General features: G+C 33.5%; 3 long non-coding RNA genes across 3 annotated transcripts in view; all 3 read right to left on the reverse strand.

The window, feature by feature from the left end:
• Window positions 1-1606: 1606 nt before the first annotated feature.
• Window positions 1607-3788, reverse strand: LOC132058418 (uncharacterized). Its single transcript, XR_009415301.1, has 2 exons — window positions 3540-3788; window positions 1607-1843 (listed from the first exon to the last, which is right to left on the reverse strand). It is a non-coding gene; the product is annotated as an uncharacterized LOC132058418 (long non-coding RNA).
• A 386-nt stretch (window positions 3789-4174) lies between these two features.
• On the reverse strand, window positions 4175-4719 carry LOC132058420 (uncharacterized). The gene is made up of 3 exons (XR_009415302.1): window positions 4659-4719; window positions 4485-4577; window positions 4175-4414 (listed from the first exon to the last, which is right to left on the reverse strand). It is a non-coding gene; the product is annotated as an uncharacterized LOC132058420 (long non-coding RNA).
• Window positions 4720-5701: 982 nt separating this feature from the next.
• LOC132058421 (uncharacterized) overlaps window positions 5702-6669 on the reverse strand; it is a 5363-nt gene continuing 4395 nt past the window's right edge. Inside the window, exon 3 of the long non-coding RNA XR_009415303.1 lies at window positions 5702-5770. This is a non-coding gene — a long non-coding RNA (uncharacterized LOC132058421). The remainder of the gene's footprint in view (window positions 5771-6669) is intronic.

A 6669-nucleotide genomic window follows, 5' to 3' on the forward strand; every position in this document is an offset into this window, starting at 1 on the left:
GCTCAAAATGACGCTGAGCCCCAAAAATTGATGAGCTAACGTATGAGCAAATACAATTAGTGGAAAAGTTTCAGGGAAAATCCCAACAAAGATTGAAATTTTATCCCTATGATTTAAAAAGTCTCAAAAGTAAAAAATTATTTTTGTTGTCTCTCTTTTAAACTTCGAACCTGGCAACACTCCACACTCCCACTCTTCCAACTCATGACACATGCCATCCTTTACTGATAATTTTCTAACGAGCTTAAGATAAATTCTTTTTCAGTTAATATAGTTCAGGTGTATTATTTTAATTTAATTGGGTGCTTAACATTATTGTTTATAGTCCGTGATTAGAAATTCGTAATGCACAAACTTGTTTTATTACTTTGCTTTGAATGAAAAATGAAGAAAGATTGAAATTTAATTTGTACTTTTGGTAAAATTCAAAATGAAAGATATTCTCCTTAACTTTTCGTGTGCACATACATATATACTAGATATCGAAGCCCGTGTCAGCACGGGCCCAACATATGTTAATAATTTTTTTTCTATGCAATTATAAGAATCTTTCAACGTATTTTATGATTTTCGGAACAGAGATTCAACAATTTGTATTATATAGCGTATCTATTTGTTTCAAGTAATGTAACCTTATTCTTATATTTTGAAACAAATATGTTAATAATCACCTTTTAAACTACTAATCTAACCTTAACTAACATTTCAAAATTAATTGAACTTTAATTACTTTTTTTAAATCCGAAAACATCATTTGAACGATCATACTCCTAGATTAAAATGTGAAAATCTTTAAACTTCGCATATATGCATAACTTGAAATACAAGGACTACATAAAATATTCGTGGAAACAATATTAACACGGTTCATACTCCAAAAAATTATTTATAAAATTTCAATTATGCAGTTCAAACTCTAGGTATTTATTATAAATCAATGTCTCATATATAGGGTAATTAGGCCAAACCCATCGGGAGCCACCTGAGGTGCTCCAGATCTTTCACTTAGACACCTCAACTTAGGGGTGTTTCTATTGAGCACTTACATTATTTAAAATTTGTTTCAATTAGACACTTTTTGCATAATCAGCTAAATATGTAAAGTGAGTGTGACACACTCCACTACAAAAAAACGCTTAAATTGCGGGGGTTATTTTTAAGGTTTGCGGCGGTTTGAAACCCCCGCAATGTGTTGTTGCGGCAGTTGCCAAAACCCCCACAATAACAGCTGTCGCAATCAATTAGCGGCGGTTTTTTGCTGACCGCCAGAACTAATTTGCGGCGGTTATTTTACGACAGTTGACCCCCGTAATTTTAAAATTTAATCTTTTAAAAATAATTCTCAATTACAGATTGCGGCGGTTTAGAACCTCCGCAATACATATATATATATATATATATATATATATATATATATATATATATATATATATATATATATTTTTTTTTTAAATTAGCTTATATTTAAAGGTCCTGGCAGTCTCATATTCCCCAGCAATTCATTGAATTTTTTAATTTATATATTATCGATCACAAAATCACTAATTAAGCTGGAAATCATAATCAAAGCAAAAAAACATTAAAACTTTAAGAGACATCGATAACATATCGTAAAATCACAAATGTTATCATAAAGTACCCTTAGTTTTTGAAACTAAAAATTTAAGTAGCATTATCAGATCAGTCAAAAACTAAATTTAAACACAATACATTCACTCCAGCATTCTAACATCCGTTCCTACCAAACAATACAATGAAATCAACGGTTGTCACTAGGATTACTATCACCGCATGATCTTCTTGCATCCATGGGCGAAAGGGATCCACTAGTCGCATCACTTGGCTGCATAATGAAAAACATAGAAATAGAGTTAGCTACTATCCTGATAACACCACAACTCTTTATTCAAGTTTGATTTGGAAATCCAACTGCTCATACGGTAGAAAATAAAACATAGTAGAGAATAAAGCTACAAACTTTAAAATATTCAAGCATATAGCATAATATACAAGCTCATATCACTCTTTCCAAGCACGTCCCAAAAAAAATACTAGACAAATAAACTTCAAAAATCTAGCTCCACTAATGGAAGCACAAAGTTGCAAAAATATATATCTAATATACTAAGAAAGGCTTAACAAATCATGCAAAATTTCATTCTTTCCACAATGGAACACCTTATGGACATCCAAACGAGAGGAGAATCTAGGCTTCGAACAATGGTGTATGAAAAAAAACCTTATGAACAATAAATGTTGTAAAAATCGGCAAAGATAAGTAAAAGAGAACAAGCACATTAATAAGGGGTTAACGAGACATAATGGCCAATGTAAGAAATATATCACCATTAATAGAATTGAGCTTTTCCAAAGAACAAGTAAAAAATAGAGTCAATTAACACCTTCCAAACATACAAATTTTTCATAATAATATATTGAAAAATGCAAATATAATGTTCATCCAAAAAGGAGGCACTAACATACATGGAGAGAAAAAGCACATTTTTTGCATTTAAGCCTCTCAAAATTCAAAACTACCATCATATCATAGAAATTTTTCACCTTTTATTCAAATTCAAAACACCAATATCAAATGAATAACTGGGGTTTATCTTCTAAATGTACAAGAGAAGCACCAATAACAAACTCACCATAGGCTTTTTCATCCAAGCAAAAAAATCTCTAACTTGTCCAAAAAAAACTAAGGGGTCTTAGTACACTTAAAATTATCACAAACATTCTCTCCTAGCATATGACCCTAATAGATCACTGAAAGACTCATTCAGTTTCTTAATAGCGACAGTACTACATGTTTCCCAGTTACAAATGACCATTTCTATCATCTTTAGATAACACCATTTGCTCGAGGTGTTCTTTTAATCCATTTGGGTGTCAAAGCTTGTGAGCTCTACTTGAGCAAAAAATCAACAGATGCTTAAGTATTTTGCTTTAAAATTAGGGATGGACCTTTATGAAAATAAATACCTCATTTAATTCGGTATAATATCTTAAGTCCAAACATAAAATATCTCGTACCAATAAGCTTGAATGAAGAACAACAACATTTCTGATCCTATTTTAGTCCTTCCGAATACTTCCGATCTTTGGATACACCAACATCAACACAAATTGACCGCTAACATCTAAATTCACAACAATTCTTACTCTCATGTTTGCAAGCTGATGAATTTTTCTCTAAGTTTTCTTGTTTCTTATTACCCCAATTTATTACACAACAAACCAGACTTCATTGACACAAAGAGAAGTCTCCCTTTTTTTTTTTTTAATCACTAAAAACTTGATTTCACAGCGGGCATTGAGAAAGGATTGTACACAGTTGAATCATACATCCCAACAGTGGATAGGAAAGGACCATCATATTACAATTGGATCATCTGAATGCCGATACTGTTTTTCCGGACACAAAATAAACCAACATACAATAACAGCCACAGCAATCTCGTCATTTTTCAAAGAGAAATCAAATCCAAAAAATTTCAGACCAATTAAATGAAAAAGAAATGAAGAACTTTACTTACTGTTGTAGGAGAAACCGCCGAAGAAGAAGCAAAGAACCCCGCAAACTGTTCTGGAATCGTCCCTTCTTTCATTATCATATATGCCTTGAAAGCATTCATCATTTTTTCCTGAGCATTCATCATTTTCTTATGGTTCTGTTGACATTGGGACGAACATGAACCTTCACTGATTGAAGCACTTGTACCACTGAAACGAGGTCTTGCTTGTTTAAAAACTTTACTGGGGACAGGTCCTAATCCCAAGCACCTCACCCTTGCTCTTTAAAAATTTGTTACACAACAAGACTCGACTCTATGGTGCTTTGGCTAAAGAGAATTTTTTCCTACACATACAAAACTCATTGTCACAAATAAACCAATAGGAATGCATCAAATTAAAGAAGAAAGAACTTAAGAGACATGGCTTTTAAATATGAAGGAGAATACATGAGCTCATTAATTTTTAACCCATAAGATGGAAAAACTTTAACTTGATTCCTTGGACTTAGGATACAAAGCAAAGAGATGGGATTCTAAGGACAAATTTGAAAAAATAACTTCAAACAATGAAACAGAGAGCATGGAATCAGATCATATTGCTATATTAATACTACTCCAGTATATTAATATTCATGTCTATAGCTTATGCTTAAAGACCTTGAACAAAAAACTTCAATCAGATGACAACCGATCAGTTTTTCAGTACAAAAACCAGCATTAGCTCGCTTCAATTATCTGCCCTACTCCCCAATCCTCATGATTTGTTTCTTGAGATAAGTTGAGAATTCACAGAAACTTACGCATATTTCTTTTGCTGCTTCATTAACATATACTCCATCTTGACATTGCAAGAGGTATATTTGTGCTCGTCCAGGCCTTTGTCCAGTCTGAGCCATCTATAAATAAAAATCAAATCAGAATTATTTACTACATAGAAATAATTACATAGTAAGTTAATTTACTCACCATTTCAGCCCTTCTCGTAGCATTCGCTTTGGAGCCGCCTGTGTGTGGTATAGTCTGTTTCTTTCGATTTTCAGCATTTCTTAAACGCATTGCCTTATAAAAATATACTTGAAACTCAATTAGAAAAACAAATAATTATATAATTAGAAAACTAGTATGTGATTACATAAGTACCTTTGTTGAATCTTTATATTGGTAATCAACAAAAGAAATTATTGATCACGTGGAATCCCATTAAGAGACAATAATCTGGCTTTTACTTTTAAGCAGAATATACTTCATGTATTTTCCTCAAGTTATTTTATTTGCAGCCCACTTCTTTCCAATAGATTTATAGATATGTCCCATTCTTGAGATAAGTTGTCCTAAAGAATTCACTTGGGCTTCAAGAATAAAACATTTGCTAGCTTATACCTTTATAATTTGATATAGTTGTCTTCTCACCAAAAAAAAAGCAAGGATATAGTTGTAATAATATAGAGCTTATACCTTTATAATTTGATCAAGCGCGGTTGAAATAGTAAACTTAACCATTTCTCAAAGTTATTGAAATAAAAATCAAAATTCCACAAAGCGTGAAAGAAGGCTGCGTCCATCTCCAAATGGTTCATCCAAGTAATCAAAATCAACCACAATACGTTCTTCACACGTTAAATTGATCACTTCATTAACTTTCACTCTGAGTTTCCTGATATTTTCTTCTGAATCTATAATAAGAAAACAGATCAGTTGAAGCCATGAAAGAGATGAACAACAACTTAGAAGGAGCGTCGAATATGTCGATAGTCAAAGTATTTACCTATTGCGTCTACAATCCAATGCGACCTAGAACGCTTTTGGATGCGGCCGCTATTGTAGCCGGGTGAGTCCTGATCTGTCGAAGACATATGTGACGTCGAGTGAACTCGATAGATGGTTGTGGTGATTCCTGATCTATCAAAGCCAAATTTGATGTCGAGTGAACTGATCGAGATGGCAGATGTGCCGGGTAAAGCCGTGAGTCGATCGTAGTATGGCACGATCCATGAGTCTTGGATGAGATATTGAGTGAACCGACCAGACCGGTTGTGATGCGGTAGAGGTGTTGGAGTCGCTGCGACGTAGGTCGAAATGATGGGACGGATGTGTTGTTGCCCGGCCCGACATGGTCGGATATGTTGGCGAGCATGGCGTTGATTGAAGAAAAGGTCCGATTCGGCAAGCTGGTTGGGATAATCGACCGAATCGAATTTTGCCTTCTTCTCCGAAACTTGAACCTTGGCATATCTACAATTCAATAAGGAATCCTGCAGCAGGAAGCAATGAAGTTAGTAAGCAGATCCCACAAGAAACGTCAAGATTGAATATAGCTCTCGAAAATAGTAGTAAATGAGAAAGATCAAGAATTATATCAAAAAGGTGCACCATAGCAATTGAGCTAGATCAAAATAAGAAACCAATATGGTTAAAAAGTGAACTTTCAAAGAAATGTTTGAACATATTAAGATCCACAATATAACAGCTGGTCAAACACTTTCTAAATCCTGTGCAGAACCCAAGTAACAAGCAACTCAAAAATTCCATAAAGAATAAAGATAACTATCTTAACCAAAAGATAGTAAGTTCTGGAAAAAAACACTAATGAAATTTTCCTAATCAACTGGAAAAAAAAGGTGATGAAGGGAAATAAAAAGTTAATTATATATCTATTCAGTCATATGCTCCTCTATTGCAATTTGGAATATTCTAAGTAATCCTACATCAAAAAATTGTCAAATTTGTTATCAATATGGTTCATTCTCATATATTTCCTCTTCATCAACCTTTCCCATGTCAAACAAATCTCTTGGCTTTATGTACAACCACACTCCATCCTTATCAGCTTCTATCATCAACATAATAGACCATATTTGCTTGTTTTATTCCATGATATATGGATCGTCATCCTCACGATCACCGGTGTGAATACTTAACGACCCATTTGGTCGTTTACTAACACTTTTAGGCCTAATGACTATAAAACACCACTTTTAAATGAACAATCTTATCCATAGTACGCGATAACGGGTGATTTCGGTTATTTAATTGACGAGTTTTAGTCCTCATTTGACATTCGAGGACGAATGTTCCTAAAGGAGAGAATGTTAGATCCCGTATTTTTTTATACGTCGAATTCTGTGAAAGAATCGACGTGAGATAGAAACTT

The sequence above is a fragment of the Lycium ferocissimum genome, chromosome 5 (genome assembly GCF_029784015.1).
Source record: "Lycium ferocissimum isolate CSIRO_LF1 chromosome 5, AGI_CSIRO_Lferr_CH_V1, whole genome shotgun sequence".
Lineage (NCBI taxonomy): Eukaryota > Viridiplantae > Streptophyta > Magnoliopsida > Solanales > Solanaceae > Lycium > Lycium ferocissimum.